General features: G+C 33.9%; 1 long non-coding RNA gene across 1 annotated transcript; it reads right to left on the bottom strand.

Annotated features, from left to right (window-relative positions):
• Window positions 1-8,470: 8,470 nt before the first annotated feature.
• LOC128290645 (uncharacterized) lies at window positions 8,471-14,236 on the bottom strand. The gene is made up of 2 exons (XR_008280428.1): window positions 13,774-14,236; window positions 8,471-8,755 (listed from the first exon to the last, which is right to left on the bottom strand). It is a non-coding gene; the product is annotated as an uncharacterized LOC128290645 (long non-coding RNA).
• Between the last annotated feature and the right edge of the window lie 613 nt (window positions 14,237-14,849).

The raw sequence follows: 14,849 nt of genomic DNA, 5'->3' as shown, positions 1-14,849 counted from the left end.
AGGGACGAAAGATTCAGCAGTTCGATCCGAGGCTCGTGCACCTGCCAGAGCATATGCTATACGAGCTCGTGAAGAAGCTTTTTCCCCAAATGTTATTATCGCTACTTTCACTCTCTATGATACTAGTGTTATTGCATTGATTGATCCTGGTTCGACTCATTCTTATGTGTGTGAAACATTAGTATCCAATAAGACTTTTCTTGTTGAGTCTATTGAGTTTGTGATTCAAGTATCAAACCCCCTAGGACAGTGTGTTCTGGTTGATAAAATATGTAAAAATTGCCCGTTGATGATTCGAGATTCATGCTTTCTAGCTAATTTGATGTTGTTACCTTTAGACGAGTTCGATATAATTTTGGGTATGGATTGGTTGACTTTGCACGATGCTATTGTTAATTACAAAAGAAAGACCATTGATTTGAGATGTTAGAACAACGAGATTATTCGGATTGAATCTAATGATCTGAATGGTTTACTAGTAGTAATATCTTCGATGTTAGCTCGGAAGTATGTGAGAAAAGGTTGTGAAGCTTACCTTGCTTATGTGCTTGATAGTAAAGTAACTTAAAAGAAGATTGAATCTGTACCAGTTGTGTGCAAGTATCCGGATGTGTTTCCTGAAGAATTGCTGGGTTTGCTACCTAGCCGAGAGGTAGAGTTTGGTATTGAGTTAGTACTGAGGACGACTCCAATTTCAATAGCTCCGTATTGAATGGAACCTACTGAATTAAAAGAGTTGAAAGCACAGTTGCAAGAGTTAACAGATAGAGGTTTTGCACGACCGAGTTTCTCTCCCTAGGGTGCGCCAGTACTATTTGTGAAAAAGAAATACGGAACTATGAGAATGTGTATTGATTATCGCCAGCTAAATAAGGTGACTATAAAGAATAAATATCTGTTGCCATGGATTGGCGACCTGTTCAATCAGTTGCAAGGGGCTTCAGTGTTTTCAAAGATAGATTTGAGATCAGGTTATTATCAGTTGCGAGTTAGAGACTCCGATGTGCCAAAAACTGCTTTTTGAATGAGGTACGGACATTACGAGTTTCTGGTTATGCCGTTCGAACTTACTAATGCACCTGCTGTTTTTATGGATTTGATGAATCAGATCTTCAAGCAGTATTTAGATCGATTTGTGGTTATGTTCATTGATGATATATTGATCTACTCCTGTGATGAAACCAAACATGCCGAGCGTTTGAGACTTGTGTTACAGACTTTGAGAGAAAAATAGTTGTATGCGAAGTTTAGTAAATGTGAGTTCTGGTTACGCAACGTTAGCTTCCTGGGACATGTTGTTTTAACATCAGGTATTTAGGTTGATCCAAGTAAAATTTCAGCAATACTTGACTGGAAACCTCCAAGAAATGTTTCTGAAGTCAGAAGTTTTCTAGGAATTGTTGGTTACTATAGACAGTTTGTGAAAGGTTTCTCTATGATTGCAACCCCGATGACGAAGCTGCTGTAGAAAGATGTTGAGTTTGAGTGGTCAGAAAAATGCCAGAAAAGTTTTATTCAGTTGAAAGCCCTTTTGGCCGAAGATCTAGTGTTAGTTCAGCCAGAATCAGGTAAAGAATTTGTTATCTATAGTGATGCATATTTAAATGGTTTGGGCTATGTTTTGATGTAGGAAGGAAAAGTCATAGCTTATGCCTCAAGACAGTTAAAACCACATGAAAAGAATTATCCGACGCACAATTTAGAATTGACAGCTATTGTGTTTGCATTGAAGATATGGCACCATTATCTATTGAGGAAGAAATGTCATGTTTATTCTGATCACAAAAGCCTGAAATATTTGATGACTCAAAAAGATCTAAATTTGAGACAACGCTAATGGTTAGAATTGTTAAAAGACTATGAACTTGTGATTGACTATCACCCAGGAAAGGCTAATGTTGTTGTTGATGCTCTAAGTCGAAAATCCCTATTTGCTTTGCATGCAATGAATGTACATATGGTTATATCAGATGATGGTGCGATAATAGCTGAGTTAAAAGCAAAACCGTCATTTATTCAACAAATTTACGAAGCTCAGAAGGTTGATAATGATTTGATAGCAAAACGAGCTCAATATGATTTGAATATTGATTCAGAATTTCAAGTGGATGTTGAGGGATGTTTGCAGTTCAGAAACTGAATATGAGTTCCAGGAAGTACAGAGTTGATTCAGATGCTTTTGAACGAAGCTCATAATAGTTGGCTATTTATACACCCAGGTAATACGAATATGTATAATGGTCTGAAACAACCACTATTAGTGGCAGGGTATGAAACAAGACATTTCTAACTTTGTATCAAAATGTTTAGTCTGTCAGCAAGTAAAAGCTGAACATCAGGTACCTTCTAGATTGCTTCAGCCGATCATGATACCTGAATGGAAATAGGACAAAGTCACGATGGATTTTGTATCTGGTTTACCGATGACACCAAGCAAGAAAGATGCAATTTGGGTTATTGTGGATAGATTGACTAAGTCAGCTCACTTTGTTTCGGTTCGCACAGATTATTCGCTCGATAAACTTGCTGAATTGTATGTTTCTCAGATTGTAAGACTATACGGAATACCTATTTCTATTGTGTCAGATAGAGATCCGAGATTTACATTACGGTTTTGGAAGAAACTGCAATATGCATTAGGTACTAAACTGCATTTTAGTACTACTTTTCATCTCCAAATAGATGGTCAATCCGAGTGAATCATTCAGATACTTGAGGATATGTTGAGATGTTGCATTCTCGAGTTCGAAGGTACGTGGCAATGATATTTAGCTTTGGTTGAATTTGCATACAATAATAGGTTTCAATCGAGTATCAAAATGGCACCTTACGAGGCTTTGTAAGGTCGTAAATGTCATACACCATTGCACTGGACTGAGCTCAGTGAAAATAAGATACATGGGGTCGATTTGACCAGAGAAACTGAACAGAAAGTGAAATTGATCTGTGAAAGTTTGAAACCAGCATCAGATTATCAGAAATCATATGCTGATTTGAAATGAAAAGATATAGAGTTTCATATTGGAGATAAAGTTTTCTTTAAAGTCTCACTATGGAAGAAAATACTCATATTTGGTCGTAAAGGCAAATTGAGTCGGAGATTTATTGGGCCGTATGAGATTATTGAACGAATTGGACCAGTTACTTATAGACTGTTGCTGCCATCTGAACTAGAAAAGATCCACAATGTATTCCATGTTTCGATGCTTCGGCGACGTAGATCCGACCCCTCGTATGTGATTAGTCCATCAGAGATTGAGATTAAATCAGATTTGACTTACGAGGAAAAACCGATTCGTATTCTGGCTCATGAGATTAAAGAGTTACGAAATAAGAAAATTCTGTTAGTTCAAGTATTGTGGCATAAACACGGAGTTGAGGAAGCAGCGTAGGAGCTAGAGGATACAATGAAAGAGCGTTATACGAACCTATTCACTGGTAAGATTTTCGGGGACGAAAATTCCTAATGGGGGAGAGTTTTAACAGTCCGATTTAGACCCTAATCGGTATGGTGGTTTTGGGACCATGAATTCAAGTCAGAAAAATATTTAAAAATTATTTATTGTGTTTATTATGTGTGAATTTATGTGTGTGAAAATCTCGTTTAAAAATTTTACTGTTTCGATGTTCAATTTAATAAAAGCGATTAATCGCGTAAATTGAAAACTTGATAGTTTAAAGCATAAGGGGTAAATTGTTACTGGCTTTTTAATATGGAGTATTTAAGTTGTAATTTGTCCATGATAGCCTGTAGTGGACGGTAGTGACCTTAAGTTATAATTGTTTTATATTTATGTTTAAAGGTTAATATGGTAATTTATGGAATAACATATATTATAATAAAACATAAAAAAATTAAATAAGCATGCATAATTCTTTGTTCTTGCTGAAACTTGAGAAAGAAAGAAAGAAAATATAGCTTTGTGATATTCGGCCATTCTAAAGTTTGATTCAAGGTTAGTTTGGTTTCGGTTTTTGATAATTTTTACATTTTTGAGATCGTTGCTTCGAATACTATCCGACCCATGCTAGAATTTCTGATTTTGATGAATATTCTGAGTTATGCCATTGATGAATATTTGGGTTTGGTGATGTTTGATGATGAAATATTAAAGATATGTTTTAGATTAACATGTTTTGTATTGGAGTTTTTGAAGATTTGAGTAATTAGGACTAAATTGCAAAAATAATAAATTGAAGGACTAAAATGAAAAAAATGAAATGTGTGTATTTATATGTGTTAGATGAACATTCGGCATAAGCCTGTTGAATGAAGATTTTGTGTATTTTGTGTTTTATGCAATTAGGACTAATTTGTAAAAGTATGAAATATCAAGGGTAAAATAGCAATTTACCCATTTATGTGTTGTTGGATTAAATTGAATGAAATTGTGTTTAAATGAGGTTAATTTGAACTTATATAGATCAAGAACAAAAGAAATCAGACTTGGATCAGGGAAAAGCAAAAATAGTCGAATAGCCGATTTATAACGTTCGTCGATATCCGAGGTAAGTCTTTAAGCAATTAAACATCATTTATACTGAATGTAACTTGGTTTAATATGCTTTTTGGAATATATAGATTCATAAAATAGCTAGCCAAATGTGTTTAAGCATAGAAATATTGTATTTGAGTTTAATTCGATATAGTTATATCATTTGAAAGTACGTATAATCTATATGAAATATCTGGAGTTTTTTTTTATATGAATTGTGTATGAGACAGCTTTATAATAGTGATATTCGGGCTTTGAGCCTAGCAAGCGTTGTGATGGTGAATTTGATTGGGCTTTATGCCTAGCAGGCTTATTGTCGGTGAATAAAAAAAATTAGACCTTGAGTCTAGCAGGTCTTGTGCCGGTGTGTGATTCAGGCTTATGCTTAGCAGGTTTTATATCGTCGATTTATTTTCAAGCCTATGCCTATAAGATTTCAAGTTGATGTGGGAATTGAGCAAGTAAAATTAAGCTAAATGCCTTTGTATATTTGGCCACATAAATATGTACATATGTGACGTTGTATTGGATCTTGAATATTCGACCATGAAGATATGCACAAATGTGATATTATATTTGAATTTGTATATTTGGCCATATAAGTAAGTACATATGTGATGTTAAATTTGATCTTGCATATTCGGCCATATAGGTAAGCACATATGTGATATTAAATTTGATCTTGCATATTCGGCCATATAGGTAAGCACATATGTGATGTTATATTTGATCTTGTATATTTGACCAAATGAGTGATGTTGGTATACGAAGTTTAATTTTGTTTTGTGAGTTTGTGTAAATGTGTGGAAGTATATTTGGATATATAATGATATTTGGTTTGGTTTAATTAAGTTGATAATATTATTGAAATGTTTATTTGCTTATGCCTTACTAAGCTAAGTTAACTTACTCTGTATGTTATGTTTATTCTATTTTATAGATTTTGGATTCAAGTTACAAGCTCGGGGATCGTCAGCAAAGTCTTTCAAACTATCGACTGTTTTCGGTATTTGAATAAGCGAATTTTTGAACCTATAGCGTGTATTGACTAGATTATGTTTTGGAATATTGTATTTTGGTCTATGTTAAATGTAAGCCATGCGAAAATGGCTTAATTACTATGCTTGAGTTCAGTGTTGGTTAAATTATAGTTTAAGTTTATTTTGATTATTATGCTGAGTACCATGGTTGATTACAATTTATGTTATGTGCTTGTATTCAGAAATGATATGGATAAATAGGTTATGTTATGTTTTTAATGAATGAAACTTGGTTTGATTATTAATGGTTTAAAAATGTTAATGAGATACATGGATGTTTGAATATGAATTGATTTTGTTGGTATGGTTTGCATGGTAAATGTATGTATACTTAAAGTGATTTAATGTTATATGAAAGTTGTATAATGTATATGTTAGTACTTTAATTACGATTATAAAAATTTATTGTACATGATATAATGTACAAATGCGAATATAAGTAGATCAAATTGAGTAATTATGTGTATATGGTTTTGTGGGTTCTATTAATGTATAATTTTGGTATGCTTTTGTAAATTGCGTGGTAATGATATATATATATATATGTGCATGACTTCTAGATATATAAGTATATAATATTCTTTGAACATATGTTTTGGTTATAAAATAAAAATATGCTTAATTATATGGCTTGTTAATTAACCTAAATTAATAAGTTTGTATAGGTAATTTGGGCAGTCGATTAAGTAAAATATTAATGTGGCTTTTGTTTAGTTTAAAATAGTACATTATGTGTAAATTTTGTTTTAATCATTGAATAGTTTAATTAGTTAATTTAATGATATATTTGTATATATATATGAATATGAACTATGTTAACATGAGAATGTTCGAAATTGTACTTATGTTTTGTAATACCTCGTTACCCTGGTTTGGCGACAGATATGGGTTAGGGGTGTTACAGAATGCTTATCATATGAGGACATTACCGAAACATACTAAAAGATGAAAGTATGGTTGGTCTATTTGGGTTATGTTCGATATTGCTATGTTCATTTCTGGTATTTATTCCCTTGAGGAATATGAAAATCGTCGGTAAAATTCGTATGAGGCAAATGTTCTGTTTCTACTGGCTATTGTTCAGATGAATATAAGTGAAGATTATATTGCTTCTGTTACTGTGGATTTTAGTATTTATGAGTGACATTATTCTTTCTGGACAATTTTTGGAATATCATCAGAATTGATATCATTCTACATGGGTTGTAACTTTCTGATATTTTGTGCAGCTTTAGACATTGAAATTTTGCTATTTCGGTTTTCTTATGATTCTATGTGATTATCTATAAGAGATATCTACTTGACGGAAATGGCTATATCTATTATAATCATAATTTCTGTTCTGAAATTTGGGAGTACTACAATACCGTTATCAAAGTTATAAAAGTTATGTTTCTGCATTGGTTGCTATCCAAATCATATTTGATTTTCCTTTGGGTTCAAATGTTTTATTAACAATCGGGATATTATCTATTGCTACTGGTAAGACGTCGGTCTTATTATGACATTATGATTTCTATTTGATGATTGTGGCATCTGTATAATGATATGTCTGGGTTATCCTTTTAAACGGGAAGAAAAGATTTTCTTTGAAAAGATTGATTCAATGATTTAGTCTGACTTGAATTAATTGATTGAAAAGATGATTGAGTTATATATGTTTGAATCTATTCAATAGACTGGAAATAAAATTTAAATGTACATGTGTGAATTGAGGGATAATCTGGAAGAATAGTTTGTATTCTTGAAGATTTAATACAAAGTTATATCTATTGGAACAATTCTATCTAAGAAATGTTGTGGTAAATTAAAGTTAGTTCGAATGTTAAAGCTTTATTTTGCACGAAGACATTATCAACTGAAATGTCAGTTCTAGTTTCGCCTGAGTTGAATAAAGAGTTATGTGATATATATATGTTGACTATAAGAGTTCAAAATGTTTAATGTCAAAGAAAGATTCGAACTTAGTACAGAAAAGTTAGCTCGAATCGTCGAAAAACTTGTGAGTCTGTAAGTGATGCTTATCCAAGGAAAATGATTATAGTTTTGGATGTTTGAATGGGAAACTTTTGTGTGCTTTTTGAGTGATGAATACGTGATTGATCTTATCAAGTAATGAACAGTTGTTAGCTGAGTTAGAGGTTAAATAAATGTTTATTTAGTGAAGTTGTGAAATTCAAAAATGTGTCAGCGAATTATAAGTTAAAAATGTAACACCCCGTACCCGAGTCCGTTACCGGAGTCGAACACAAGGTACACACAGACTTAGCTTAATTGTTTTCACAGTCCATAAAAAAAATTTTCCAGACTAGCTGGTTACTGCATCACTGTCGCTTTAAAAATCATATCTTGAGTTTTAAAGATCGAAAATCAGTTTCGTAATTTTTCCCTGAAACTAGACTCATAAGTCCATCAACATATTTTTTTCTAGAATTTTTGGTCGGGCCAATTAGTACAGTTTATTAGTTAAAGTCTCCCCTGTTGCAGGGACCGACTGCACTGACCTTCGTGCATTACGAATTGGATATCTCCCTGTACAGGGCTTCAATACTGATGCCGTTTGTTTCTATAGAAAATAAACTCAGAGAGGAATCTATACATATATGGCATGACTCCTAATTATCTCTGGTTAATTTACAATGAATTTCCAAATTCGGAACAGGGGATCCAGAAACCGTTCTGGCCCTGTTTCACGAGAACTTTAATATCTCTTAATATATAACTCATATGACCGTTTCGTTTCTTCTATATGAAAGTAGATTCATCAAGGTTAATTTACATAATTTATTCACTATTTAATACCATTCCTACTATTTTTAGTGATTTTTCACATCCACATCACTGCTGCTGTCAGCATCTGCCTTTAAGGTAGGCTTGACCTATTTCATGGTTTCCATGATTCAATTGGCCCCTTTGCATACATAGCACAAGGTGTGATCATGATTAACCATTCCAATGGCTAATCGTTTCAAAACAATTCCATACCTCATAATGATCAACATACAAACGATTATAGTACTATGCTAGAAACGTATATAAGCCATTTTCGCATGGCTATCCGAATTTACACAAAACCGAAAGGTACATAACCTACAACAAAAGGGTAGTCCTATACATGCCATTTCAAAGTTCAACCAAAATTGTACCAAAATGGGGGCTTTGATAGTGTGGATGACTTCGACTTCAATGATCCCGAATCCGATAGCTAACGAGCAAAATCTATAAAACAGAGAAACAGAGAAAACGGAGTAAGCATTTAATGCTTAGTAAGTTTTACATAAAACAAAGTGTTCTCAATCACTATCATTGGTCATTCATATCAACTGTTCGATGAAGTTAATCTAGGGCTTCATCTCGATCTATAATATCATTAAACGCAACACTTGGCTGCCACATAAATACTTTCGAATAATAATGACCTAGATGGTCAAATATTTCCCAAGCACATTCTTCATCGATTTTCAACTTCAATAATCCTTTCCACTTGTTCATAATCACATCCATGCTTTTAAGTATTTCAACATGACAAGTACTAAATTACCATAGGCACATAAAGAACCAAACATATTCCTTATCACATATACGTAAGCTTACAAATCATAATCCTTACCTTGTACTGGCACATCTAGCTCAACCCAACCCATACTCAAATCATAGGCTTTTGGGCGTAATATGCACTAATACATAAGAATATTTCATCGCATACTTTACTATACAACATACCATTACCAATTAGATCATTCTCATATTTGGAGTTATAATATTAGTCACATTTACCTACCTCTTTGATACTGATAATTCACCTCGAAATCACCCCACCGATGGGTAAGTAATACGTACCTGAACATCTTAAATACATAATACTTATTTGATGGTAACTTAATGCAGATACTCAATATCAAAGTCTTACTTGAATCCTAGCCTTTAGCCGTCGGGTCTTTAAAGCTCGGATCTAGTACGAGCACGAAGCCTACGGACATTAATCGGATAATATTCTCGATAATGCTGCGGGGTTTTAACCCTGGATATAGTCTTGACACAAATGCCCCTCGGGACTTATCACATTTATACACTTTCATATTCATCGCATTGGCCATTCGCCTTATCACTTATATACACTTTGACATTCATCACATCGGCCATTCGGCCTTATCACATATATACATCTCATACATGTTTCATACTAGCCATTTGGCTTTACCACACATATATCTCATACATATTTCACACTAGCCATTTGGCTTTACCACACATATATCACATACATATTTCACACTAGCCATTTGGCTTTACCACACATATATCACATACATATTTCACACTAGCCATTTGGCTTTACCACACATATATATATTTAACTTGTATATCAATTTCAGCAATGGCTTATAAGCAACTCAAATGGTTTTATTAAGGTTTACAACAAAATCCCAAATTCAGCACAAGCTGTTTTTCCTGAGCAACAGTCATTAAATTATTCATAAATGGAGCTACGAAACTCCAAATGAAGTGCCGTTAATTTTCCCTGAATATAGACTCGTATATCTTCCATCTATAAATTTTTCAGAATTTTGGTTTGGCCAATCAATACCAGATTTTTCTTAAAGTTTCCCTGTTTCACTGTTTGACTAACCTGACCAGTCTTCACTACAAATCAAAATTCTCATTGTACAGAATTCAAAGTACGTTCTATTTGATTTCATTTGAAATTAGACTCATTAAGGAGTCTAAGCATATAAATTTTATCTTGTAACCATTTTTGTACAAATTATAGTGATTTTCTCAAAACAGAACAGGGATTTCGGTGTCATTCTGACCCTGTCCCACACAACTTTAAATATCTCTTTATAGGAAATTTCTTTGCTTCCACGGTCTCTTTTATAGGAAACTAGACCAACTAAGCTTTGATTACATATTTTATTCAGCCTATAATTCCACACAAACAATTTATAGTGATTTTCTAAAATCACGTTACTGCTACTGTCCCAAGCAAACTATTACATTTTGCTCTTAAATTTCCAAGTCCAAACACTTATGAACTTACCATTTGAGTTTAAGACATATCATGGCCACATCATATCTTATTAAATCAACTCATTATGTCCTAATATGATTGAATTTACTCAACGTTTAATACTTAAAACTTACCTCGGAGTGGTCGACGATTAGATGTCCACGGCTATTCGCTTACTCTCTTTTCCCTATCCGACTTTGATCCTCTTTGCTCTTAAGCTTAAGTAAAACAATAGATTTGCTTAAGTACTTAACTAATATTATTCACTTAACAATCACATATCATTTAATCTTTATCTCAATACCAAACCGAGTTATGAGATCATACACCACACCATCAATTGAAGGTTAATTCATGGTAACATTAGTATTGAAAGGTTGCGTTGTGGGCAGCCTAAGAGGACCCGCAACACTTGGCTTAATTGCTGTAATATATCACATTCGGAGGCTGATTCGGACAGCATTAATAGTACAACATTTAGACAGCATGAACAGGGCAGCAATTAACGATACCAACAAGGTAAAATTCGGACAGCAATTTAACTGTTTCAACAATTATCAAACACAAGAAAATAAAAGTTCAAGGAAAACTCACCAAGGTTCCCAACACCGATTCCACCTATTCAATTTGCTCTTTCCTTGTCTACTACCACCTTCTCCTACCTTGTTAGCTAAATACAATCAACCCCAAAGTTACAAAAATAGATTATAACAACACAAGCATTCACTAGATTCTTTTAACACAAGTGAGAAACTCTTCATCTACTAGACATGCAACATTTGCAACTAGAAAAGAGAATCTTCTCTTCTCCCACATATTCGTCAAGCTCAAATCAACAATGCAACCAGAATTTGTCAACGAAAAGCTATGGGCAAGGGAGAGTTTAGAAGAGTTACCCTTCTACTTGAAAATTTTAACTTCTAAGCAAACAAATTCCATGGTTTTCCACTACATGCAGCTGCCCTCTCCTTTCTAGCTTCATTCCTTTCTTCTTCTTTTCATTTCAGCTAAGAAGAACCGATTTCTTCTTTTCTTTTGCTTCTCAAGTCACGGCAATGGGGAGGAAACATGGATGAGACAACCTTTTTTTTTTTTCTCATCACCCTCCCTTTTCATTTCTTTATTACTAACCCCTTTATTTTATTCTTTCTCCCTAACACACTAACACAACATGTTTCCAACATGTTTCACCCCATAACATTTTGTCCCCTCTCATGCTCATGGCCGGCCACTACCAAATTAGGGGGGGAATTGACATGCAAGTCCCCCCTTTTTATTTCATGCACTAATAGATCCTTATATTTTGACCTATCACATTTCAAAAGTGTCGCACATAAATCCTATTGACTAAATTCACATGCAATTTACTAAATCAAAGCTTAAAACTTTCACACATTCGTATTCACATATAATAGTCATAAAATATGACGGCTAATTATTTTTATGACTCGATTTTGTGGTCCCGAAACCACTTTTCGACTAGGGTCAAATTAGGGGTGTCACAAAAAAGGGGTTTAGCATAAATTGATTCTGATTCAGAACCTTAGATGTGGTATCAATATCAAAGTCATACTTGAATCCTAGCCTTTAGCCGTCGGGTCTTTAAAGCTCGGATCTAGTACGAGCACGAAGCCTACGGACATTAATCAGGATAATATTCTCGCATAATGCTGCGGGGTTTTAACCCGGATATAATCTTGACACAAATGCCCCTCGGGACTTATCACATTTATACACTTTCATATTCATCGCATTGGCCATTCGGCCTTATCACTTATATACACTTTGACATTCATCACATCGCCATTCGGCCTTATCACATATATACATCTCATACATGTTTCATACTAGCCATTTCGCTTTACCACACATATATCTCATACATATTTCACACTAGCCATTTGGCTTTACCACACATATATCACATACATATTTCACACTAGCCATTTGGCTTTACCACACATATATATATTTAACTTGTATATCAATTTCAGCAATGGCTTATAAGCAACTCAAATGGTTTTATTAAGGTTTACAACAAAATCCCAAATTCAGCACAAGCTGTTTTTCCTGAGCAACAGTCATTAAATTATTCATAAATGGAGCTACGAAACTCCAAATGAAGTGCCGTTAATTTTCCTGAATATAGACTCGTATATCTTCCATCTATAAATTTTTCAGAATTTTTGGTTTGGCCAATCAATACCAGATTTTTCTTAAAGTTTCCCCTGTTTCACTGTTTGACTAACCTGACCAGTCTTCACTACGAATCAAAATTCTCATTGTACAGAATTCAAAGTATGTTCTATTTGATTTCATTTGAAACTAGACTCATTAAGGAGTCTAAGCATATAAATTTTATCTTGTAACCATTTTTGTACAAATTATAGTGATTTTCTCAAAACAGAACAGGGGATTTCGGTGTCATTCTGACCCTGTCCCACACAACTTTAAATATCTCTTTATAGGAAATTTCTTTGCTTCCACGGTCTCTTTTATAGGAAACTAGACCAACTAAGCTTTGATTACATATTTTATTCAGCCTATAATTCCACATAAACAATTTATAGTGATTTTCTAAAATCACGTTACTGCTGCTGTCCCAAGCAAACTATTACATTTTGCTCTTAAATTTCCAAGTCCAAACACTTATGAACTTACCATTTGAGTTTATGACATATCATGGCCACATCATATCTTATTAAATCAACTCATTATGTCCTAATATGATTGAATTTACTCAACGTTTAATACTTAAAACTTACCTCGGGAGTGGTCGACGATTAGATGTCCACGGCTATTCGCTTACTCTCTTTTCCGTATCCGACTTTGATCCTCTTTGCTCTTAAGCTTAAGTAAAACAATAGATTTGCTTAAGTACTTAACTAATATTATTCACTTAACAATCACATATCATTTAATCTTTATCTCAATACCAAACCGAGTTATGAGATCATACACCACACCATCAATTGAAGGTTAATTCATGGTAACATTAGTATTGAAAGGTTGCGTTGTGGGCAGCCTAAGAGGACCCGCAACACTTGGCTTAATTGCTGTAATATATCACATTCGGAGGCTGATTCGGACAGCATTAATAGTACAACATTTAGACAGCATGAACAGGGCAGCAATTAACGATACCAACAAGGTAAAATTCGGACAGCAATTTAACGGTTTCAACAATTATCAAACACAAGAAAATAAAAGTTCAAGGAAAACTCACCAAGGTTCCCAACACCGATTCCACCTATTCAATTTGCTCTTTCCCTTGTCTACTACCACCTTCTCCTACCTTGTTAGCTAAATACAATCAACCCCAAAGTTACAAAAATAGATTATAACAACACAAGCATTCACTAGATTCTTTTAACACAAGTGAGAAACTCTTCATCTACTAGACATGCAACATTTGCAACTAGAAAAGAGAATCTTCTCTTCTCCCACATATTCGTCAAGCTCAAATCAACAATGCAACCAGAATTTGTCAACGAAAAGCTATGGGCAAGGGAGAGTTTAGAAGAGTTACCCTTCTACTTGAAAATTTTAACTTCTAAGCAAACAAATTCCATGGTTTTCCACTACATGCAGCTGCCCTCTCCTTTCTAGCTTCATTCCTTTCTTCTTCTTTTCATTTCAGCTAAGAAGAACCGATTTCTTCTTTTCTTTTGCTTCTCAAGTCACGGCAATGGGGGGAACATGGATGAGACAACCTTTTTTTTTTCTCATCACCCTCCCTTTTCATTTCTTTATTACTAACCCCTTTATTTTATTCTTTCTCCCTAACACACTAACACAACATGTTTCCAACATGTTTCACCCCATAACATTTTGTCCCTCTCATGCTCATGGTCGGCCCACTACCAAATTAGGGGAAATTGACATGCAAGTCCCCTTTTTATTTCATGCACTAATAGATCCTTATATTTTGACCTATCACATTTCAAAAGTGTCGCATATAAGTCCTATTGACTAAATTCACATGCAATTTACTAAATCAAAGCTTAAAACTTTCACACATTCAGATTCACATATAATAGTCATAAAATATGACGGCTAATTATTTTATGACTCGATTTTGTGGTCCCGAAACCACTTTTCGACTAGGGTCAAATTAGGGTGTCACAACTCTCCCTCCCTTTAGGGATTTTCGTCCCCAAAATTTCTACCGATGCATAGTTTAGGATAACGTCCTCTTATTGAATTATATTCATATGAGCATTTCTACAAGTATGCACATATATCTCATTTTCTTGATTTCATAAGCAATAATCCCTTAATTTAATTCACAAATGCATTTCA

Source organism: Gossypium arboreum, chromosome 3 (assembly GCF_025698485.1).
Source record: "Gossypium arboreum isolate Shixiya-1 chromosome 3, ASM2569848v2, whole genome shotgun sequence".
Taxonomy (NCBI): Eukaryota; Viridiplantae; Streptophyta; class Magnoliopsida; order Malvales; family Malvaceae; genus Gossypium; species Gossypium arboreum.
The sequence above is the reverse complement of the archived record's forward strand: the minus strand, read 5'-3'. Positions and strand labels throughout refer to the sequence as shown.